Here is a 26,439-nt window from a genome sequence, read left to right on the forward strand (position 1 = left end):
TGTTTTGGAAGATGATTGGTTAGTTTAAATGTAATCCAACAGCAGTTTTTCTGTGAGTCCCAACACAAAGACGTCATACACACTGAACATCAAATCCTGTCACATAAAGTATGTGTATCCTTCAGGAAGCAACCCTGTAATATGCATTTTAGTTTACTAAAATCAAATGTGGAAGATTTTCAGTTTGTTTTTGTGTAAAGAAAGAGTGGACTACATCCTGACATCTCGTCACAGTTTTTTTTTTTTCATACTTTACTCAACAACAACACTAAAAACACAAGATAAAACAGCAAAAATAAAATGATGAATACAACAAGAGCAACAGCAAAAGTCCACTCAATTTCAAAGTGTGATTGCAGGTGTTTAAAAATATTACAGTGATTAGAGTGGAAAGTTTCAGGTGTTCAAAGATGAGTGGGCAGTATAAGGTCTGAACAGACAGAGAGAACGCTGTGGTTTAAGAAGTCTGCATGGAAGAGCAGCTGTAGACAACAGAAAGATGGATTTTTATTGGAGCCTTGCAAAGAAATGTCTTTGCAAACAGCTTCTCCTCATTGGCCTTGTGAAGATTTGGAGTGATACATGTGCATACAGATGTATGGATAGTTATCTAGGCCTTGCATGTCTTTGGGCATTGTTAAGCTATGTGTGGGTTTTTCTCTTCTACTGTATATCGAACACACATTCATGCTCCACCAAGCTCGGTCATAGGTACATGTAACTGTATATTTAACAGACAGTTACCCCATTTGGACAATTGATGCATGTGTAGGGTACAAAAAACAGGAATGCACTGGAGTCCATCATCAGAGCTGCAAAATGAGATGTCTCACTCTTTCATTTACCTTTTAAACAATGGGACACATAACTTTCCTCTAAGTAAAACATAGAGGAAAACTATATGAATACATATATGATCGTACATGTACACATCAGAGCAGCCCTGGGGTCAAATGGGGAACCAGTTCCTTTTTTTAAAAGACTCATCCATTCTTTTGTACAGAAAGACGGGAACTAAATAAATTTTCTCACCTTTAAACCCAGAGAGATTATTTTTTTAGAAACTCGTCTGTTTGTATTTTGAAGCTTGTGAGCATGTTTGCCTGAAAATATTTATTGGTGTGTGGTTGTGAAAACAATAATATTAGACATACAGATTATGAATTAAAACATCTATCCATTGTCTATAGCCGCTCATGGATGCAGGGTTGCTGGTGTCTATTTCAAACAGTCTTTGAGCAAGAGGCCAGATACAGTCCGTCAAAGTGAATTAGAAGATATAGAACGTTAACAAGGTTAAAAATGCCCACATGTAGAGAACTTACCATTCAATGGTCTACTATTGATGTCTATGCCCTAGACCAGGGGTTCCCAAACTTTTTTAGCCGCGCACCCACTTCTGTGTCCCAACCGGGTGGATGCACCCCCAATCTTCAAAAAAAATAAAATAAAAATTGCAGTTGCAATTACAACAACACAACCATCATAACAAAGGTTATGGAAATAAAATAAGAACATAATTTGAATTAAATTGCAATAAAGTTACACACAATATCCACAACAGAATCCTGAGGGTACATCAGTGGCTCAGCCTGAAGCCAGAGAAAGAAAGAGACTCTCAGATCGGTCAAACCTCCACAACCGGAAACGTCTGTGAAACAGAGAGCATCCAGGTGGATTCACAGACTAAACTCTGATAACCTACCTGTGTGTGTTCTCACTTTATTCATTTCATGTATGAGCTTATAAATCTGAGTCTGACTCACAATTTACACCGCAAAATACAAACACGAAGAAGTTTAATTTGATTTGTGTCCGATGACGAGCGAGCGAGGCAGTCTTTTACATGCTTACATTGGAATATGAAGAGAAGTCCATAGTTCCTATTACTGTTATAATTATATTTAAGACTGAGAATTATGTGGCCTGAATACCCTTTGCCATCTAATATTGGCCGTTTCCTGGTTTGTGTAATTTGCTATTGTCTGCTAAGATCAAGTAGTAGCAGTAGTAGTTTGAGAAGTTTTTTTTTTTTTGTGCGTTTTAAAAGCTGCTTCATTATCTACCCACATGACTGGCAACTAAAATAAGTCTTTCAAACTGTTCTTCATCTCAGATTATATGGATGTCAATGTTGTGGTTTTATGTCATTTTATCCACAACATGGAATAGCATATTAAATATTCCATGAGAAAATATATTAATCTCTCTTACTCTATTATACGTTCTAAACTAATGCTTTTGTTTTGAAATTCTTATCGTGTTTATTTATTAATCGACTTTACAATCATCAAACGACAACATGGTTGTTGGTTTTTTTTTTGCACCAGAACACATTTGAATGATAAATTATTTCTGAATTTCTTGGCTTTCAAGCGTTGCATATTATTACATTAAAACACCCTGCCTACTCATTTCTATTGTTTGATCAGTAAATAAAGACATCCCATCAGCTTGCATGAATTTCTTTCATGAAAGTTTCATGACTCGGTGCATACGCTTGGCAGCTCTCCAAGTCATGAGGGTATCATTAAGCCTAATGAGGCTTTGTGTTTCAGACCTGCTTAAGCATGATCTCATTAAGCCTCATCACTTATATGACAATCAACAGACATTGTCATTTATCTTATTTGCCTTACCAGACGTTTTTTTCTAAATCTTAAATGTACAAATCCATTCATGGATAAATTTCTAAATTTTACCACAGTTTCTGCGTAATTAAGCCTTGTGCAGCATCTGGAACGCAGATCATCTGCATGAAAAGTCATGATGGGGTAGCAGAAGCTCGAGATAGTGGTCTGTCAGTCTGAAAAGCTGTAACTCGGTGCTCATCCCCTCTATGTGCCGGAGTCTCTATCTAGATGGATAGGCAAAAATAGGACGTAGAGTATTAGTGAAAATAGAGACACTGATTCCACTATTATATTCCGATAAAATATTCTTATTCAGTTAATTGTTGATGACTCATGTTTCTCATATTTTGTAACTCATATTTTATATAGTTAACAACTCCATTTATGACCTCAAAATATGTAAAAAATAAATAAATAATTTAAATTACCACTACTTTATAAAACAGTTTTCAAATATCTACAGAATCTTTTTCTCTGATCACTTTGTTGCCGGTTGAACCAATCAGGGTTAACAAAGTCTACTTCAAATGGGTAAATAGGCTGAATTTTTTTTTCCACTACCAAATAACTTTGTTTTTCCTTTGGTCAATATTTAGTCTGATATTATACTCTTTTTCTCTAGAGCTAACTTTAAGTTAGACAGTTTACTTTTTTTGTATCCCCCCCTTTTCTGAATCACTAATAACTTTGTGTGTTTACAACTGTCACACCCAAAATGTCCCCATTGTCTTATCGGTCTGCTGCTATTTTGAAACTGTTACAGGTTAAAAGCTACCGTGTAAGTGTTGGGACATAAAGAGGCATATCAGTCAAGTGGTTAATGAGAACCTATAACACGCTCCAGCAAGTGAGCTTGTCACGGGTTTGACTGAAGACAAGGACGGCCAAAGGAAGAGAGTAAGGCAGATTAAAAATAAAAACATGGCAGCATCAAATTATCAGCGGGAGACTATTGTGTCACCTGCTGTAATTGAATGCAAAACAGATATTAGGATGGGAAGCAGGCAGAAAGCAGGTCTAGAAAGAGATCAAAGTCATTTTGTGGCTTCGCTTCAGGTAAGTTTCTGTATGTACGCCACGTTCATGCAGAATAAAGAAACAAATGCACATGCAGACACATGCATGCCAAAATGGGGAAAAGAAAACTCGCCAGGAGAGTTCTTAGAATGAAATTATCCATCCATATTTGAGCAGAAGGATGTCGGGCTTTGGCTGGTGTCTATTGGCGGTGATGACTGGGCGAGAGGCGGGGCACACCCTGCACAGGTCAGCAGTCACACAGGAATCATCTAGTGGTCCTCGAAGGCCGACGTCCTGAAAGTTTTATCTGTGTCTGTGCTTCAACACACCTCAGTCAAATAATCCGGTCATTAGCAGGACTCTGGAGAACTTGACTGCGTACTGTGGAGCCAATTCAGCCATTTGATTCAGGCGTGTTGGATCAGGGACACGTCTAAAAGTTCCAGCTCACTGCAGCTCAAGGACCGGAGTCATAGACCACTCATCTAGTATGAAATCACATCATAGAACATCCTCAGCGGTTTGCCACTTTTTGCCAAACCACCCACAAACATTGAATATATATGTATATAATGGAATGGATTACTGATCTCAGTGCATTACCTCTGCTCTCACAGTGAAATATATGGTTGTATTGAGCGAATGCGCTTTGTCGGGACTCTGAAGATAAACATCTCTCGAGGCTAATTAAGTTATTTAAGTGGCTTGCTGCAAGATAATTCAAATGGTTTACTGACTCATATTCCCCCTGCGCCAGCCCCCATTTTTTTTCCCGCTCTCAATAAACTAAACAAATTACAAACAGTCGATAAAAATATTCCGTGATGTGTTTATTAAAATAAGCAACAGGGGTTTATCAGTCATTTTATTGAGAATATTAGCTCTATGCAGAAGGGTTTATTTCACATGAAAATTGATTAAGGAATAAACTTCACTTCTGGTTTGCTGGTGTAGGCATTAGGAAAGATCATTTAGATGGCTTTAGAACCACCGGACTGCATTCTGAACAACAGGGTTGACCGATCAAACTGACTTAGTTTGTTTTGGTCATTGAGAAGTCATTTATCAACCCCAAATTACTCAAAAAAAACATTGAATTATAATTGTTATTTCTTTTTCTTCCATGCTCATTTTAAAAGCATCAGTGTGTGAAATCTAGTGACATCTAGTGCCTACAGTTTTAAGTAGCAGACAGCAGATTTGCACAATCTGTGGTGCCAGTGAAAAACCCAAAAGTCTTACTCAAGAAGCAGTGTTTTCCTTATGTTCCCTCTGGACTAAGGTAGTAACACCAAACGCCAAAGATCTAAAGACTATTGCTAGTTTTCATTATAGATTTGAAAGCTTGTTGACTCTAGATGATAAAATCTGTTCTAATTCTTGACAAAAAAGCCCTCATGTTTGGCATCTGCAGTACAGATGATTAGCCCATATCCAGCAACTGCTTATGACAGTGACACTCCTACTCACTGATTATAAATGTCAGAGGTAGATTGGAAAATACTGAGAATGTCATTAAAACATGCTGCATCCTGCTTATTCTGTGCTGACCAATTAGTATTATGTGAGAAGAGGAGTTGGGTTATTCTGTCTGAATACCCCCCTCCCCCTGAGATCTCATTACTTTGTGATGGCAAAAGGGTTGGCCAATCGACTTGTGACTCCCATCTCGTTCCCCTCATACATCATCGCTGCCCTCTCACGGATAAGAAATTAGTCTGTGTCACCGCTAATGTTTGCAAGGAGAAAATAAGTGTTTGGTTTTCTTTTTTGAAAAAAATGAGACCATTACATGGAGCGAAATTTTTGGTTTCACAAGGGGGGAATATATCATTAGCTTATTAGCAGATGAACAGGTGAATGCCCTTGAGAAAATCCCCTACTCTGTCTTACATAAATGTTTAATTTGCTTTTTTTTTTTTTTTTGGAATGACAGAATTTCATTTCCAAACATAAAATGCAACCACTTGTAATCTCGCTGATAGTTTGAGTGTAACAAGGACAACTTATGGAAAACAATTCAAACAGGAACGTTTTTTATTTCATTTTAAGGAAGGAACTTCCAAATAATCTTTGCCCTGTTACACCTTACAGATGGATGAGTAATGGTTTACGGTTTCTTAATGGTCTGAATCCCTTTTTATTTATTTTGTGAATAACTACTTTATCTTGAAAGCTTTCAAAAAGTGCTTTAGAGCATGACAATTTTCAAGTGTCACTCAGAAGTAACTATCATACCGCTGTTCTTACGTTGCACTTACTTGTTCAGTTAACTTTGTAATGGTATAATATGTGCTGGGTTAGATTCACAGTCATGTGGGACATGGCAAGCCAAAGTGCTTAAAAGGCAATTTGACTTCTTCTCTTGTTTCTTTAAGATATTTCATATGTTGGCCAAAAGGCTTTTTCAGTTCTGAACATGGATAGAAGTAACTGGCTTATTCATATTTACAATAATTACATGTCAGGCCTGCCCTGCAACAGACTGGCGACCTGTCCAGGGTGTACCCCGCCTCTCGCCCAGTGAACGCTGGAGATAGGCACCAGCAACCCCCGTGACCCCATGAGGGATAAAGCGGTTCGGAAAATGGATGGATGGATGGACATGTCAGGCCATTCCCAAAGGCAAATAAAGCTTGACTCTATAATGGATCACTCATAGATTCATTCATTTATCCAAGAATGGAACCCTGTGGCACCCAACATGACGTGACATTTTCTTCAGAACTTGGAAAAAAAGATCAAATAAGAAATAGAGGTCCAATAAAGTTTTTTTTTTTTTTTTTTTAAGAAGGGTCCTTACAACTACATTAAAAAACAATTAAAAACATTTTCTAACAATTTGATAGGAAGACGGTTAAGAGGACAATTTGTAGCTTGTTGTAAGTTTTGTATAATTTTGTTCAAATAAGAAAAAGACACAGGTTCAAACTGCTTAAAAACAGCCCAACCACCAGGGACAGCAGAGACAACTGTGTACATTAACAGGTGTACCAATAGCACGTACAACAGATGCCACTTTTTAAATGGAAAAGGAGAGGAATTTCTTAGAAGTAGTGACTGGGGCATCAAGCAACACAGATGCAGGTGGATTTAAAACAGACCTAATTGTAGAAATACCACAGTTGGCCAATGGCTGCTGCTACTTAGGATGCTTGACAAAATGTGTGTTTCTGCTTCTTTAACAGTTTTCTGGTACTAAGCAAAACAAAGAGACCTCAGATAAATGCAGTCTGCACTGTAGTTCAGCCGTTTGCCATTGTCACCTAAGTTCACGTGTGATATCATTGGATAACAATGGTTAAAGTTTGAGTTTGGACTTTTTAAATTTAGCATGACAAGAGTTGTAAAAATAGGAAATTAAGTCGTCAGGACATATTGGGGTATCCAGACCGGTTGAAGTAGGACACTGGAAAACCATAAAAGCAGCAGTAAACTGTTCAGCAGTAGCAGAGGTGGATGTGACGATGGCGACACACTACCAGTGTTTTACTGGCTGCAGAGGGAGCTGTAAATTAAGTAAAGATGGGGAAATCATCTCAGATCGCGGTCTCAGAAATTTCACTAAGCGCTATGGACAGTCCATGAGAGACGACAAGGTCCTTAGTATCCCTGAAGTGGTTGGTTTGTTCATGTACAGATGGTGTCAGATGAAAATATGACAAAAGCTTTAAAAGCTCAGAGACCAATGAGTGAGTGGGACCCCAGAAACAAATGGAAAAATCCCCACAGATTAAAAGAATGTTGTGTTTAGGAATAAGAAACTGAGAAAAGTCTGGAAAAAAATCCATATTATACTTAGGTGGACAACCGCACATACTGTAAAATAAGACGTGAGCTCAGCCTCAGACATCTGCAGTTTGGCCGCTGCAGGGGAGCGAGGGCAGAGAGAGCGACCAAACGTTGGAGGCCTTATTCCTCCACAGATCAGTTCCAGGTTCAAGACCCGGCCTGTAGACCTTCACTAAACTTCTTCTCCCTCTTTCTCAACTCAACTTTTTGTCAGCTAGCTGTCAAATAAAAACCACCAGTGTCAAAAACATGAATAAAAAAACATCTGCAGTTCAAAAGAAGAATCAGTCATTGTAGGCAAAATCTTCATTTAAAATAGTCTCTGTAGACCAGTTGCGACCCCTCCACAGTGACCAGTCTATAGACTGACCAATAGTGCATTTGTTTGTTTTCAAAGTAAACCTCAAATTATTAATTAGTGAAACTATTATATCATTTTAAGAGCAGAAAACAGCTGCTCGTATGCTCCCATTGGAACTTGTTTAAAACTTGATCCTGTTTATCGCCTCAGGCCATCACTTAGAGTGGCAAGTGTTAATCAAAACCAGTTGGATGTTACTGAAATGGACCCTGCGGTTTATCCGTACCGATTGATTGTAGTATAAAAACGTCTGTGTCTGGAAGCCCTACTTTCTGAATCATCTGTATCCCTTGTACAAATGCCAAATGAAGACAAAGGAACACTCCAAACAGCTCAGAGAAAAGGTTGTTGAAAACCGAAATGTCATGTGAAGGCTAAAAAAAGATTTCCAACTTACTGGGCATCCTACATAATTCTACTGAAACTATCATTAAGACATGGAAGAAGCATTTCATTCTCTAAATCTGGCTAAAGCTCATCGTTCTTACAAACATCTGATTCCCAAACAACCTGATAAAGCTAAAGCTATTTTGCATTAAGCAATTGTGAAAAACTGCCTTTTCCAGAGATATCAGCCTAATTAGGACATATCCACACAGACTAAGTGGTGTGACTACACCCAAAGGCCCATCTTCTAATCACTGATCAAAAACAGAGGAGAACAATGTATAGGTATTTACTTTACCTTATATGTGTTTGACATATATTTTGTAGAGATCTTTTCCTGATTTGTTGTTGGAGAGTTTTCATTTTTGCAATATTTGTCAATAAAGCCAAATTACATTGACTATGGTTTTATTTCCAAAATGGGTTAAATCCTTTTTCTAGGCATTGTATTCATGATTTTGTTTAAGCTATACAGTTTAAATTGCCATGATGATTCTCCATTGATTTGAAACAACAAAGCATCTTTTTGTTCTTATATTGCATGTCTATTATAGATATTCTTATTACACAAAGTCTCAGGCAGATGGCTCTTACACCTTCATTTGTTTCTCCATGACTTATTTGACTCTGCATTTCCAGGGTATGAAAAGATGTAGATTGCAAAGGTAGTGAGTTGAGAATAAAACAAAAAAGAAACCTTGAAATATTCCAGTGAAGTAAATATTAAAAGATAGGCACAAAAATAAAAATTGTCATTAATGCAATATTAATTTGATTCTCAAACTTCTTCTGAGAGAAAATTGTAAAGCCAGTTTTTAAAGGTCCTATGGCAGAAGAAGTGTTCCTCACCTATCATGTGAAATATGAGCAGACTTTTCACCAAAGTACGGATTTTTCATTTAGTTTGAGAATTTGTTGACACATTTATACTAGTTACACCCTCTTCTCTTTTGGTGCTGTGAGGCCTGTGAGTCGGCAGGAAGCCATTGATCCACTGGTCACAGATATAAACTCTGAAGGCTTTAACAAACAATCTATTTTGTTGTTTTTATATATATATAACATGTTGAATGTTCTCGGCCTATTTCTGCATATTTCCAACAAAGATATATTCACTCAGCATGTAAAACTACACATATATCATACACTCTTTTCCTATATAATAATACTTGTGCAAGTGGAAATATTGCAACAGGGAAGGACTATTGGTTCTGTAGTCATTTTAAGAACTTTACCTCATCTTACCTCTTTTGTTCTTGCCCACACTTTATAAAACCCAATGCTCCCAGTTTGATTCTCATTTATTGGAGGCCAGCAGATTACTGCCAGAGTGAAGCTATCAGACTTCTCTTGATGGGCTCCTGTAACCCAATTGAAATGTGTCTACAGTGTGACTCTCAGTGGGGCGAGTCCTTCTTTCTCTGGCTGCATTTTCTTCTTGTCTCTCTGATCTCGAGGGAGCTCAGCTGGTCTCGACACATTCACTATCATCAGTCAGGCAACCACGGTCAACCTACTTTTGCTTTCTCGTTGACTGAATGTTGATTATGCCTCATTCAAGTTTTATTGCTGGAGAATAAATAGGGGTAATATGGCTGCTATGTGAGCCTTTTGCCCCTTCGGTGACGGTTAATGACGCCGCTGCAGATATTGGGCAGACAAAAACTAGCTAGAGAGGGTCTGCTCCGGGAGGTTCATATTCCTCATCCTTCATACAGCCTTGACTTTATAATGAGGGTGGGATATGTTTAACTCAAGAGGATTGTACTCACGGCTGCCTTAAAAATTCCAGTTCAATATTGCACTTTTTTTTGGAAAACCAGTGTTAGAATATTATACAAGTGAATCTAAGATTAGATTTACTGTAACGGTCTTAAAAAATACCAGACTCTTTGAAGACTAGTTGCTACCCATTCATCCAACCAGTGATGCTCTCCACTTCATCAAGAGGGATGACACGGCGGGCCTCACCTAGAATGTCCCTCCGGTGTGTTCTGGATCCGCTCCAGGGTCTTTTCCCAATGGGATGTGGCTAAAAAATGGATTTCCCGGGAGGCATCCAGATCAGAGGCCCGGACTACCTCACTTGTCTCATTTTTACGTGGAGGAAAAGCATCTCTGCCAAGGTCTACATCCCAGGATTGGAGTACCTCACACTGTCTCTGAATGTAAGCCCACTCACGCAGTGAATGAAACTTGCTTCAGCCACTTGTATGTGGGATCTTATTCTTTCGATTCATATCGCATGGTCATAGGGAAGGGTCAGAATCTAGACAGATAAATAATTGTGTCCGCTTTGTGACTCAGTTGTTTTTTTCACTATGTTTAACCAATTCAGCACCTGTATTAAGACAAAGCAATGCAAGTTTATTTATAAAGCACTTTTCAGTAACAAGATGATTCAAAGTGCTGTACATGAACAAAACATGTATACCCCACGGGTGGGGTGGGTGGGTTGATACACTGATAACAAGTCTGTGATGTATTGAGGTGCTAAGCCCACAGTTCATCCAGGAGGGTAAAGGACACCAATATACTTGAAGTCCTCTGGTTGAGGCAAAGACTGGCTTTCAACCTGGAAGGAGCAGTACATGTTTCTATGGCTGAGGACTTACTTCACCTACTTACAGAATCTGACTCTTATCCAATCAGCTTTGCACTTAGCTACAAACCACTCCAATCTACTCGGAAGGTCTCGGCCTAAGAAGGCCAACAGCAACACTAGACCCAGCGCTTTCCCAGCCAGTTACCCTCCTCTCTCACTTAGAAGCCCTATCCATGAAACCAGAAACTGGATCAGTGATAATGGGCAACCCTAGTAGAGTCAAACCTCCACTGGGAAAAAGCTAATAAGCAAACACTTCGTAGTGCCTGCTTGTTTTGAGGTGTAAGAGAGTTTGCAGGAAGTTCCTTAATGCCAACATAAAATCCTTTTTCATAACCTCTGCATATTCTTGCCATACCCACATTTTCACTGCTGTGTACCAAGAGCAGCAGCCTTGCATCAGACACCCAGGTCAAGGTTTTCGAGGGGGGGCTGGGATAGTATGAAATGTGATCCCTTGATACTTGGATACACCATCTGTCCCCCTTTTGTTCTGATCTTTGTAATTGTGCAAATTGCATGTACACAAGGAAAGGCCTTCACCTCAAAAATCGTTTTTAACATAGCTAATTACTTGGAATGAGAGCAAAGGAAAATGAAATAAAATGTGAGGTTAAAGAATCCTTCTACCTTTACTATTTTACATTTACTGCCTTAGCTCATCCTTTTGTACTGCACTTCTCTTTGAGACATAAAAATAGTTCACCATTATGTCATTTCCCTCAGACTACAATAAATGGGCCACAGTGGTTCAGGCGGAATATGGTGTAAGATTATAGATCAGCATTGTTCCTGGTGCAAGCCTAATGATCACCAGTCTATTGCAGAACCTTTGTCAGCAGCAGAATGAGTGAGCTAATCTTGTTAATGGTCCATTTCATTCCCTTGGAAGGGTTTGTGTAGACAAAGGGAATTTAAATGGAGAGGATTTGAGTAGTGAGAACAGAAGCATTGACTCATGCTTTTCTCATTTTCTATCAGAGATAATCACAGAGGAACCGGGTTGCTACCAGCTAACGGATTGCTGTGAAACCAGATTAATGTGTTCCGATTCATTCAGCAAGCAAAGGAGGGGGTGAGGGGCTATTGCTGAAGGGAAGGGAGAGAATGTGTGGTGGGTATCAGCCTTCATTTCCTTTACTAGTAGGAAACATTAGAATTTCTGTGTACAGAATTAGTCCTTTCTCTGCCTCTCTTTTATGATAGGAACAAAACATGTAGTGGTACTTTTACCGTGTAGTTTCATGCTCAAGGGCATTTTTTCACCCATCTAAACTGGTGGAAAGCACATTATCTGAAGCTATGATCAATTACAAATGTGAATGTATCACCAAAAAAGGAAAAAAAACACACCTTGTTTTCCAGGGCATTGTACCAATTAGCATTTGAGGCAGTTATTTTTTACTCTGTGTCCCACTGTTAGATGCATCCACTATGGCGTAACGAGAAAAATCATCTCATGCATTCTGCTCATATACACAGATACAGCCTTGTAATGCAATTTCTAGCAGACTGTCCTCATTCTGTCAAGTCTGTTTTGTATTTTCCCTTCAATCAGTTTTATAATGGGGATATCTTTAAAGTATTAAACCAATGATAAGCATGATTTAGATATATTTGGCAGTTTTGCTTCATGGCACAGAAAGACAATAAGAATAACCACAAACCATAATTATGTATTGCCCCCTAGTAAAGATGTGTGGAAAGCCTTATAATAATCTATTTTTTTCAGTAGCACAATTATACTCCAGAAAATCCCCAGTGCCACAATTATTCAAGCCCTTAAATACTTCTAGAAATAAGTACAATATACTATTTTTTTATGTTTCTTTTTATGTTGATCTGAATGTCTAAGAACTAAGATTTACTGTTACTAATTGCTTCCTGGTTTCTGGGAGTGTGAATACAGCAGTGTGCATATAATCATTTGTCTTTGCCATTTTTAAAATGGAAAGGACAGGAGAAGATTCAATTTAAGTTAGGGAAATGTGTGTTGGTCCTCAGAAATTGGCTTCAAGAAAACAATCTCTCCTGCCCACATTTCCTGCTAGAACAAAGTTTTTAAAAAAAGGGTAAAAACAACTGGAACCCTGATATATAAGCCTGGAAGAGGACCTAAATCTGCAAAACTCACTGAATTGGAACTGAATTTTAAGCCTGAGGTTGCGGAACTGAAGGAAACAAAACAAAAGAAAGGCTTTTTGCCCATCTTTCCATTGGTGCCAATAAATACTGAGGCCACTGTAAACAGTAGGAGATTTGTGAAACCTATGTAAACCAAAAAAAACAAACTGGTTTCATAAATTAAAAGAAAGGCTATGTATTTTTACAACTTTCATCCTGGTCAAAGTAGCCTAATATAATTTTATGAGACCTTGTGCACATCACAAATTGTATCTTAGTTGATAAATAATTCATAATTTCATCTGTTGAAAAAGTAGTTAATGATAGCGTTTGTAGGCTTAATTTCTCCAGATAGCTTCTCCCCTATACAATTAACTGAAATGAAAAAAATAAAGCAAATGTAGCACAGAGCCAGAAGCATTCCTCTTTACTGTTTTATGAACTACACTGAAGTTTGTTTGCTCTAATGCAATAAAGAAAAGTACCTGGTGCATTGCTGTGGTTACCACTTAAGTTCAGATATTCAGGTTTGGACTGATTTATGTTTGGCTGCAGGCTCCACACACATAAATAATGACTTAGTTGAATCAAAATCGAAGAGATGCATTCTGGAAAATAATGTTGCTCACATGTTCTGGAAAAGCCATCAGAGTTGTCGCTGCAACTTTAAGGTGTAACTCAGCCTGGTGTCAATGCATAACCCCACCCCCAGAAAAATTTTTGAAAAATGCTACCAAAGTGGGTTAGACGCCAAGAGATACCGAAGGGCAGGGCAAAGTGTGGGGATGAGCAGGTTAGGGTGTATCCTAGGCTGGTGGTTTCACCTAGGATCACTCTTTTCAGGTAGAAGATTTCTCACCTCCCTCATCACAGGAGGTTGAGGGAGGCATTGTGGAGCCCTGGGGGCCTGAGCTTCATCAGCTGGAGCCGCTGGCTCAGCCATGTACCGTTTGGACCAATAGGAAGGTTCAACAGCCATAGCCACCGTTCAACCCTAAGAGGGTCCTACCAAGATGGTTTTAAGACAAGTATTGCAGAACTAAACAAGTTCGCATGAATATATGTAACATTGCATAGTAACATTAAAATAGCATCCTTAGGCCCACTTTATATTGTTTATCTGCAAAAAAAAGCTTGATTTTGGGGTGAGTTACACTTTATGTCCTTAACAATGAATAGCAAGTCGAAGTATTCCAACTGTAGTTTTCACATTTAGAAAGTAGTTTCATTTGTTCAAAAGATGTCAGAAAAAGTGGGTAATATTACTGGCAATTATCAATACATATGAACTACTTTATTATCTTCTACCTATTACAACTAAACAGTTTATTGGGGGTGTAACCCTGTCAATGTTGGAGCAGCGAAAAATGTTTTCATGCAAGCCATACCAGCATTTCCAGACTTAAAATAGCATGCAGAGAGGAAGGGAAGCAACATTAGTTTCAGTGTTGAGGTTGTCTGTGTTGAAAAGTTGAGGAATACAGTTGTCTTTGAAGGAATAGATGACATTTCCTCCTATATCCTTTAATGCCAGCTGTTGCTTCTCCTGATCTGACCTCAACTGGCATGAGACCTAACACACACGGCCAGAACGTCTGCATCTCAACTGCAGGCTTGGTTTAATGCAGATTTCATTGTTGTCACTTCAATCACCATGAGTCTTTCTTCTGTTATCGCCTGTCTGTTTCCCACAGCTCATCCATCCTCCGCCTCTTTCCCGTGCTGTCTGTCAGGATGACAGGCTTTCCACTCATCACTTTTGAAGACTTTTTGGTAGTCATATTGTTCAGCTTTGTGTGTGTGTGTGTGTGTGTGTGTGTGTGTGTGTGTGTGTGTGTGTGTGTGTGTGTGTGTGTTTGGTGAGACAATGCCATTGTTTCACAGCAGGTTTTGTCTTGTTATCATTGGGTTGCTTGATTCCCATTTTCTAAAGAGCTAATTTGAAAGGGAAGGCACCAATACTGAAAGGAACGAATATTCTGAAAATGCAGACTATAAACTGCTTGTGCATTTTGGAAGAGTCCTGTTATTTATGCCCTCCTACATTTAACTCAACACAAGTTCACAGTTGAATTGCCCAGTTTAATATGTTTTGCACAATGACATCTGGTCCACACATGAAGCATCCTTTGACCTTGTCTGGATCCTACATTAAATCTCAGTAAACGATTTAATCATCATCATGATAGTTTGTTATCGCAACGTACATTTCAACAAATATTTTTTTCCCCTAATGCATTTAACCCATCTCTCTTTCTGTGAAGATCTGAAATGCCTGGGGAGCAATATGGTGCTAAGGGTCTTGCTCAGGGGCCCAGAGTTGCAGATTGTGGGATTCAAACTGGTTAACTTGACGCCTTTCCAAGACACAAGCACCCTGCTCTAACCACTAGACCGACGATCTGCCGGCAGTTGTCGGACAAACTGAGATGATATTAAACAAAAAGGAAAAATACCAAATTTTAGAGGCGGGTGAATAATCAGCAAATTGATTTTCCCACCATTTGTTAGAGTTAAACCTGCTAATGCATACTGTCACCCAAATTACAGTTTAACTACTTAGATTCTCAGACGCCCCTCAAATACAGTGATAAAAGCAAACTGTGGTGGGGGATACCAGAAAAACTTCTTATTTGTTTCTCTATTGTCAGCATCACAAGCCACTTTCTAATAATCTCTTTTGTAGGTGGCCGAAGGAATTGAGTCATTTGATTATTATCCTGTTTTGAAAGCGCATAAATAGCGGATTTTTCCCTTGTAGCAGCAGCTGTAAACAAGTAAAACAGAAACGTCTTCCTATAATCAAATCTGTCTCTGCATGATGCATAACCCCCCTCCAGATTTCAGCAACATGGGTCATAGTCAATTCCGCCACTACATCTCGCCTCTCAGCGGTAAACTTCTTCTTATCAGAGAGCTGAGCAGCCGCAGAGCTTGTAGGAAACAGTGGTGTCATTTGCCTACATGTGAGTTTGTCAGTAATGGATTCAGACGGAGGGAGTCGCTTATCCTGCACCACCCTCTGCTATGAAAGCTCCTCACACTGAGCTGCCAAGGACGTCCCTGTTCCTCCTCCTGGCTGCTCTGATGGGTTCATGCCCCTGTGACTTTTCCACAAATAAGAACAGATAAAATTATTCAGACCTAGTGTGAACAGCTCATTATTGTCTGCCACACACTGATTCTGCGGAAATGCAGGCACAGAGACAAATGTGCATCTTATTTGTTGCTTTGCTTGTCAACAGTTTGTTATGGATTTTTTTTTTCTTTCAAATATGGAATTTTAAAAATAAAATAAAAAAATCATGGAAGGATGTTAACTTCTCCTGTTTGGTTACATTTTCTCCTACATACTAACACATCGCATGTACACCTCAGTATTATGAATTATTGTTTTGCTTTCATCACACTCTCTAATTGTTGGTTTTCTCATTGAAGATCAAACAATCTTTAAATAAAAAAGCTTCATTTAATTATTTCACTTCTCTGAACTCATTTAGTAATGCTGGGCTAAATATCATTATTTAATGTGCAGCCTTAACATTGCAAAAAAAAAAAAAAAAGTTAATTTTGAGACTAAACTCAAATAACTTTTAGTGCCCAGAATAAATGTTAGTAAAATGGTAATAGTTACATTGACCTTTCAAAGGGAGCAAATTGGGGTCCTCAATGCAAAAAATACATCAGGCTTTTTTTCTTTCAGATATGGAAAGAAAAAAATATAGAAGAAACTATAGAAATATGAAGGAAAAAAAATAATTATTGAGAATCCAACCCAAGTCTTTAACAACAGTTCCTAAAATGCCATGCCAAAAAAAAAAAAAAAAAGTAAATGGGAATAAATGGGAATAAATGTATGAATATGCTTCAGGATTTTATAACAACTGTACATTTTATTGCAAAAATATGGCTTGTTTTAATGTTGTGCCTGTACAACGTGGAACCGTTTTTCCTTAAATAAAGACTGTTTAAAGTGTTTAATACTTCTAAGGCCTACATTTACACAGTGCTTGAATAGTAAATAAATCCTCGTGCGACACACTAAACACACAAATAAAAGTTGTCAGGGAAGCGATATCTGAAAGAGAAAAAGTAACAGCCCTACATAGAGTCTATGTTAGTAGAAGTTGTCATGGAGTCTATCACTGTAGGCTTAGCTGAACATGGTACTTCTTGGAAGTGTTTGCAAGTAGTATTCTTTTATGGTGAGAAACCATAATATTTTTTTTTCAAAAAGAACTTTACGTCTTTTCTAGAGACGCTGAAGCTGCTTCCTGAAATGAGTGAAACTATCTGAAAAAACAACGCACTAGAGAATCGTCTTTGATAAATAATTGAAGGATGAATGCTTGTTTTCATGTAAATGTGCTTATTGTGCAGAATAATGTAGCTTCACAGTATTCAGCTCTTTACAGGGTTACACTGGGAGTTTAAGAAGAAGATAATATACAGCTGGTCGGGTTATTTGTTGAAGGTGGACCCTGCAGTTGGCTCCCAAACACACATGTAATGTATCTTGCCTCCTGCAAATAGCGTTACCTCGATAGGAGTGAGGGATGGCGCTCCTCTATCTGCCACTCTTTAACGGTTTGTGCTTTTTTGTTTTAAAAACAGATGTCTTTGTGGTAAGTTTTTTTTAGTCACCTGATTGGCGATGTGAAACAACATGTGGGGGAGGGGTAGCACCGTATTACTCTATGCTCCCTACTGCAAAAAGAGTATGGTTCAAAATGTTTGCTGTTTTGACACAGTAACAATTCAAACCTTAATGTTTATGGATGCTTTTAAAACCTTGACATACTTGAAAATGTACTCAAGAACCAAACAATGGCTTTGTGGGAGATCTATCTAAGGTCATATTTTACTGTTTTTCTGTTGATAGCGTGACTGTCTAGTGTTTTCTTTAGATCGCGGACATTTCTTCTTACATTATTCTACTAGGAAAGATCCATTGAGATTTAAATTCTCATTTACAAGATTGACCTGGTAAAAATAAAAAAAGTTACACATGCAATTTTACAAATTATGAAACATGAGTCATGACCAAGATATTAATACAAAAAACAAAAACATACGATAACATGTTCATCTGTGTAGTGAAATGATGAAAAAATTCAAAAGATTTGCATTCAGAACTTTGATCATTTTAAATGTTAAGCTTTTCTTTCAACAAGTACATTCAGACATATTCTTATTCTGGAGCTGATTCCATGAAAAGGTGGGAGGAATTGAACGCTTTTGTTCTCCAACTCACTGCGAGTCCTTGGCCTCATCTATAGGAATAGGTTTTCTGATTTTCTACACTCTTCTGGATAATGTATCATATTCGATATAAGGGCAGAAGGCCAAGGATAGCTTTATAAACGAGAACATGCCAATGGTTCTATCTTATCGCAGACAATGCGACCCTCTGGCAGTAGAGTGCAACATACAATGATGAATCAAACTATTGAGTTTGTGATGAGTCACAAAGATTGAGTTTGTCAATTTAAGAAATGAAGGACTTTGACAAAGCATTCATATCAATTACCCATTCGTAGTCTCTGCACTTGAGCAGAGACATAAGAGTTGCCGTCACAAGTCTTTTCTTAGACTCAAAAGAATGACATGACTCAATTAGAAAGACATTTTTGAGTTTCGTTTTTTTAACAACTGTGTGATATGTGAGTGAAAGGAGAGATAATAATATTTATATTCACAGAATAAATCAATCTTCAAACCATGAAGAATGATTAAAGATTAAAGATATAATATATCAAAGAACTAGAGAAATTGAAGAGTAACGGTAATAACCTCAAATGTTTCTCATGATATTAACGATCAAATTAAAAAAACGATCTGCCTACTTCAATACCAGTAACAGCCGCCAACCTTACCTCAAAAGTCTTGTTGCGCGTTAATAAGCAACTAATTCCTCCTTGTGATTAAAAAGGCTGATGTTCTATAATGAACACTGGTCCCACATAGCGAACAGGATCCATTAAACAAATGATTTGCTCCTCACAAGGTCATTTTCCAAAAGTCTACAAGCTCTGCCTGGGTGGCAAATTGATTCTGCAGTCTACCTCCTAGGTGGAAACAGCCCTGGTGCTGCCTGATGACTCTCACTAACCTCGAGTCATTTTCATTGCAGCTGAAGTTATTGATGATCCAGAAAACACTTCTCTTTATCTGCAACATCTTTAGCAAGAGGTCCAGGGCGTACCCTGCCTTTTGTCCAATGGCTGCTGGAGATGAGTGACCCTGCACAGATAAGCAGGTATAGATAATGGATGGAAGAGTCCTTAGCAAGAATTCTAGGTGTGGTAACCCGCTTTGGGGGTTGATTCCAACAAGGTTGATCAGACGCATCCCTCCCCGAGCCCAGTCGCCATGGCTGCAAACCACCCATCTTTGATTACTGCCTGCTTTTCTTCCCTGATCTCGACACCTCTCACTTCTCAGCCACCATCCATCTAAGAGCCTGGCATCGGAGTTGTGATGCAGTCGTCCCCTTCCTGCTCCGAACTCTAACCCACCTGGGATCTGTGTCTGTGCTGGAAGAATCATGTTCATTGATGGCTCCTTTAGTGACAGACTGCTGCATCGTAGGTGCACAAGAGAGTGATGTTGCAGAACCTCCCTACAAGCAGCTGTTAGGCTTTAAAAAAAAAATTATATACTATATATATATATATATATATATATATATATATATATATATATATATATATATATATATATATATATATGTATTAGAGGTGTAACGTTGGTGCATTTGAACATTTTGGTAAGGCGTACCGTTTCGGTTATTCTGTTACTTCTGCAGCTGAGCGTCTCGTTCAGTATGAATAGACAGAGCCAAAGCAAACCTTTTCGTGTTCTTGCCATCTCAACTACAAGAAAGAAATCTCTCTGTTCACGTGGAGTATGCAACAAGTTTAACTTGTTAATGCACTTAAAATGACTTGCAAACGTCTCTTCTACAAGGAAGAAAAGAAGCTTGGTGCAAAGACCGATAACGGCAACATTGAAGCCACGTTTAGCAGGTCATTCAGATCGAGCCAAAGAATAAATAAGCGTAGATAAACTATATTAACTATTTGTTAGTAAATTTTATTTATTGTGAAGAGTGCAGTTTATTTAAAACATCACCCAGATTGCTCATCACCCACTGCACCTCCAAGTCGAAAGGAGCCAGTTGAGGTGGCTCGGGCATCTGGTCAGGATGCCTCCTGGACGCCTCCCTGGTGAGGTGTTGCAGGCACGTCTCACCGGGAGGAGACCCAAAGGGAGACCCAGGACACGTTGGAGGGACTATGTCTCTCTGTTGGCCTGGGAACGCCTTGGGATTCCCCCAGAGGAGCTGGCCCAAGTGGCTGGGGAGAGGGACGTCTGGGCCTCCCTACTGAAGCTGCGACCCATGCAACCTGACACCGCATAACCGGAAGAAGATGGATGGATGGATCACCCAAATTGGTCGCTTTTGTCTATTTTTATACAAAAATTTACATTTTTAAGTTTTTATTTTCTGCCCTTTAGTACCGAAAATTAAACGAACACAGTCCCTCCCAAAACGTTTTAATACCCCTACATTTATATTGCGTGACATGTTGCTGCTGTTACACCTGAATTTCTCCACTGTGGGGCAGTAAATGAAAAGTATATACTATCCCATGCTGGCTATATTTTTGGTAAACTATCACTTGTGATGAGTATTGGGGAATCTGGAATCAGAATCAACTATATTCAGCAAGTCTGTGGCTACAAACAACGCATGTGTCTTCCACTTGTGATTTCTGAATGGTCAGGTGGAGTTCAGAGGCTGCTGGTCTTTGTGAGTTTATGACGGAAATGTTTGTGGAAGAGGCTTAAGTTCGATTCCTGGTTCTGCTTCCTTCCTTTTTTTCAGTTTTGCAAACTGAATTAAGAAGAAAACAATCTGTCCACCGGGTTCCCTAATCATGATCCCTAAGACAGTAGGATAAAGTAAATACACGCAACCGCTTAGTTTTTTTTTTTTCAAATTAAACAAAACTTTTTTTAAACCATGCTTTTAAGAGATCAGTCTTACTGCCTCATCCTGGTAAATTGATAACTGGTAAAAGAAAGGTCTTAAAATGTCATAAATGTAAAAATGACTTGATATGTTTAAAGGGAAAAAAAGAACCTCACATTTTTTTTTTAGCAACTGCAGTTTTATAATGAAAATGTGCTTAAAAAAATTTACTTGTAAGTTTGTACACATTATTCAGTCGTCTGTCAAACAAACTGTATAGACCTCAGCATTTGCTTAGCGATCTGGTGCCATCTGTTTGCCAGCCGTGTTTTGTCTGATGGGCTGTGTTCAAAGAAAGATTTTGCTGCTGTGAACTGACAGTTGAAGTGAAAAGGTAGCTAAATCTATGCCACTACATTGAAAATGTTGTGGATCAGTCACAATATCTCCACTTTTTGCCCAAGAAACAAAAAAAATGTTTCTTAATGTAAGATGACATTTTACGTTGACCAAATGGGCGATACAACTCAAGTCTTCTGCGTGAAATTGATAGGCAGTAAAAAATATAATAGTGCATAATCTCTCTAATGTCTTAGATGGCCAGATAGGCTATCATTTGGAAGATTTGCTTGTGGCTCACCACTCCACGGGGCGGTTTAAAATGTGTGGAAGCTTGTTCCCCGGCAAGAGATCTCTAGAAGCACCTGGCAGAATTAATTGTCACGTCAGCATTATTGATCAACCACCCTTTCAAAGCTCTGCAGATATATTATGGCAGTAAAAACCTTCTTTAATGCATCTTTAATCCATGCCGACGGCCTGGCCCAGGCTCTTATTGTCTTGTAAGTGCAGTCATTATCTGTGATGTTTGGTAAAATGCCCAACAGAGAGTTCTGCAAAAGGTGAACTGCGTTTAGCCTGACGCATAACCAAGTAAGGCATTTGTATGACTAAATGGGTTGGCAATGCTTCTTTCTCGGCTCTTGCTCTGGCCTCTTCAGCCCTCTCTTGGAGACAGCAAACTTCTGTGCCTGTGTTTATGCCTGCTGTTGTGCATTCATTAGCGAGTAAGCTCAGCAAAAAAAAAAAAAATAAAAAAAATTATACACATCCTCTGCAGCAAAGAGGCGGGAGGCATCCTTCGTCCTCTGAGATTAGGGTTGTAGATGAGAAGAGTGCAGAAGCTGTGTTCATGCATTATCAAGGTACACTTTCACTGCTCCTTTCAGATGTAATGAGTGTTGTTTTCACTCGCTTTCTCTCTTACTTTTCATTGATATCTGCATCTGTTGGAAGGCATTCTTACAGATCCTTAAAACCTCTAAGAAGAAATTCTCATTAAATGAAAAGATTAAAAAAAAACAATATTATCCTTCTAACTACGTTGCTTGATGTCTCAGGTGTGCTGAGTCAATATTAAAAAGTGCGGCGAAACACTGCAGACTAATGATAAGCCAGAGGCAGTGATTTGGCCATGTAAACTGTTTATTCAGCAAGGCCGGATCTCCGCACGCATTGACATGTTCCTTAGTTGAAAAGAAGTTTAAAGCCAGGGCTCTCAGACAGCCTCAAGTCTCCATGCTGCTAAAAGCACTTTACACTCAACAGGACGTTTCGTGGCGCAGCATTTTCTCTTACAGCCGTTTCACGTTGCACAGTTATGACAAGTTAACGCTGCTAAAGTCTATAGTGTGTGAGATAAAGTGGAAGGGGGAGTGGATGGAAATCTGCTGGTTTGGTAAATGCTTGCAAGACCTTTCATTGGTTCGAGATTCATTCTCATATAATATAAAACTGTGGCCTATATTTATAGTAAAAGGACAGTTACTTTCACTGGTCAGATTGTTTGATAGCAGCTTTGACCTTTGAGTTAAATACTATTTCTGAAAGCTGACATGATTTTGGCATTTATAAGTATGTTTGAACATGATGATATAATCACATATTTGAAGTGTTTCTTTTTAATAGTAGCAACACATTTTTTTTTTTTGGCTCATTTATGTAACGTTGCCTGTGTTTCCAAACACACAAGAATAAATGTTGTACCGTACGGCTTTAACCGTTTGTGTCCGAACCAAAAACGGTTCGGCCAATCACGTTGCAGTGTTGAGGTTTAAGGCGGGACATACCGGTGCAACGAAAAGCAAGAGCTACCGAGCCCACAGCCAAACCAAAGATAAGCGTGGCAGCGCAGGAGGACGCAGGCGTAGCTGCTGCTATCACATCTGTATCAGAATCCCCGCCTTGACTAGCGTACCTTCTTATGGTTTCTCATGACACCTGCTGCTTACGTTTTAATATGATACCGTGATTGGCTAAACTTTTGGTAGGCGGGCACTAGGTGTTGCTTCCCCTAATTAGACAGTTCTGCTGAATGTTCTGCCTTTCCCCAAACCGTTTCAATGGGAGCAGTCCCAGACGGATAATGTGCAGAACTAGAGTGCTACACATAATCAACCTGGCTGGTCAGGTTATCATTTATCCTGAAATTGAATGACTGCCAAATGTTTCAGTCACACTGTTGTTTTTGCTACTTATTTAAACTTATATTTATGAGGTTTGAACATTTACGGAGCCTTGTTTCGCTGTATCATTTAATTTTTCTTACTATAGCTAATGATTGCCTGACCTTCTTAGGTTGAAAGTTTATTGTTTCATACGCAATATATGATTGCCTCCATGTAGTCAGTTGTCGTTAGCTAATTTAATCTGGCCAGGTCTGCTGCCATTACTTAATATCATTTAGTTATTGTCGTGACATTTCCAGAACACTCACATGGCAGTGGTGCCTAAGTCCAGGTTCCTCTGTGGGCAAAGTATGTGCCTTCAATAAAGGGGTCCCGGGTTTGAATCCCTGTTTGTCAGGAAGTCTGTTGTAATGACTTTCTGTTTCTGACCCCTGTAAAATGGAGCAGCTGAACAGAGCCATTCACTCACAGTGTTCCTGAGTGCACTATGTATGGCTTATCTGAGTAACGACCATCACAAAAAAATTACTGACATGTCCTTAAAGTTTGTGGCTTTGGTTTGCTGAAGGACGTGCTGGAGCATTATGCTATCCCAAGCCCCTGATATTCATATGCTATTAAAGAGCTACACTGGTATGCAATAGATTTCATTTTTGCTGACGCACAGTAGAGTGGTGTATTTTTCAATCTTTCGGCTAGTGGAGAGCTACAGCAGTTAGCTTCTATTGCAACATGCATTACGTTTAGCCGACCTGACTGGCTTTTGAAGTCAGTGCTATATTTAAAACGTGCTGGTTACCAAAAGGAAGTCAGCAGCTAGTTGCAACAATTTCTCTGAAATGTTTAAACTCATAAGTGTGCTTCACCTGTTAAATATATGTAGATGACAAGGAGATTAAAATGTGCACCATGCTACTCAACATTGTCAAACCACTGTGAATGTTAATTATTACATCAGTTCTGTTCTACTGGTTTCAAAGCCCCCCCCCCCCCCCTTCTTACCTATGCGAATTGTGGAGTATTCACTTCCTTAGCCTATGGCTTTCCTGCTCTTGTTTCTGAGATGGCTCCTTACATGCCCAACGACCGTAAATGCAGTGGCTTGCCATGGCGTAGAGTGGAATGATTTCATTCTTGCCACCCACTGGAAAGCAATCTATGGCATGTAATGGGGAACTCAAATAGCAAATCTATGAGCATAAGCATGTCTCAGGAAGTCCCGAGTCAGCAACTGGGACACTTAAGCAGGGAGATAATTTAGCTGGAGGTCATTGGGACTATATTGAAGGAGGGCTGTCCTCTCCTAGCAACCCCAGGATCTGTTCCTGTTCCTGCAGCTTGCATCCTGGTAATGTTGTGTTAGAGTATTACAAACAGAGGAACTTGCGGAGGAAAATGGAAATGTAAGATGGCTAAAAATGGACACAAGAAAAACAAATATTGGAGAGGAATGATAGAGTGACTTCTTCTTGTGAGATATTCGGGTCAAGATAACAGCTTTTGTGAAGACTTAGCGGAATCAATGGCAAACTTCTGTTTTTGTGTGTGACAGAGAGCAGGAAACAAACATCAATGTCTACAGGCACAGAAAAAGAAATGGGAGAAAATACAATACAACACCCTGCTCAGTCTTTTCTTGCAAATGTGAAACACCACTTGTCTTCTGTGTTCCCCACAGTGTTTGCTGAAGCTCAGCAATGCATTTCTGATTCTCCTTTCAATCCTGCCTGGAAATGAAATATCACTTCCACGTTTCCAAAGCCGGCAAATGTATCTGGCGAGAAAACAATGACACACATTCCCTAGAACATTACAGAAGGTAGATATCAGAGTAAATACAGTAGGTTTGTCAAGTTTCATATCCGTGTCTAATTGGAATTCCTGGGGTATTTTACTGTTTGTTTTGTTTGTTTGCTCTTTGTGGTTTTACAATCTGTTTTAAGTGAGAATATGTGATGAAAATGGGTTTTAAAAAACGTCATATTTATCAAGGGGTCACCAACCTAGTGCCCGTGGGCACCAGGTAGCCCCCAGGACCAAAGGTGGTGCCCTCAAGCCTATTCAAAAAAGTAGCACAGCCCACCATTTAAAATGCTATTTTATTCAGTTGCTTTTCCTTTTACTAATACCTGTATTTATATAGATATAAAAGCATTAAAATATGTTGATATTACATCAAGTTAAGGTGAGTCCTGACTCTTTAGTTTAAAGGTCAGTACAGGTAGCCCTTCGTATCACACAGTACCAATGAAGTAGATCTCAGTTTCAAAAAGGTTGGTGACCCCTAAACTATACAAATTCTGTGTGGAATTACTTAACAAGTATTTTTTAGAGAAATTTTGTACATATAGTTGCTGAAAAAAAAGTCTAAATTAGAGAAAAAAAAGACTAAACCTGTCACATGAACTGGAGCAGTCTGCAGTTGAATGAAGCAGCCGGGATTAGAGCCAGTTCCTGAAAGTCAGAGGCCGTGTTTTTCAACTTGAAAGGGTAGATTGCTCACATTGGGTTGGCGGTTAGGCTTTGCCTCCAGCTGAGAAGTTTAAGTACCTTGATGTCTTATTGAGGATTGATGATAGGATGGAACGGGAGACAGGTCGGGGCCTTATACGCAGTATTGCGGAAACTCCTCTGGCCCATCGTGCTGAAAAGAGCTGAGTCAAAAATCTAAACGTATTTACCCGTCTCTCTACCTTCCAAACTTCACTCATGGTTTTGAGATATGGGCGGTGACTGAGAAAAGACAGATCACAGATACTGGGGCAATGTTCCCCCTCATCTTTCATGTGTCTGAGCTTACACACAAACTCCCTGAGCATTCACTTGACCTCTGTGAGCTACATCGAACAGTTGACATAAGAAAAACTTAGAACTTAACCTTACCTGGCTAAACTTTCATACTTTTGTAATCAATGTGCCCCCTCCCCCTTTCCGCCCCATTTTGTGTTGAACGAGTGTGAGAAAATAGCTTTAATTCTCTGTCAAACAACCCTCATATCTCTCATGCATTGACTTTTTCAGCAACTCTATGCCACCGACTCGCTTTTTCTGCAGCAACAGCATTATTTTCT

At 39.0% G+C, this 26,439-nt stretch overlaps 1 protein-coding gene across 1 annotated transcript in view; it reads left to right on the top strand.

Annotated features, from left to right (window-relative positions):
• Window positions 1-26,439, top strand: part of LOC105931903 (protein kinase C-binding protein NELL1) — a 269,740-nt gene that overhangs the window by 194,153 nt on the left and 49,148 nt on the right. The gene's annotated exons all lie outside the window — the stretch shown is intronic.

The sequence above is a fragment of the Fundulus heteroclitus genome, chromosome 4, assembly GCF_011125445.2.
Source record: "Fundulus heteroclitus isolate FHET01 chromosome 4, MU-UCD_Fhet_4.1, whole genome shotgun sequence".
Lineage (NCBI taxonomy): Eukaryota > Metazoa > Chordata > Actinopteri > Cyprinodontiformes > Fundulidae > Fundulus > Fundulus heteroclitus.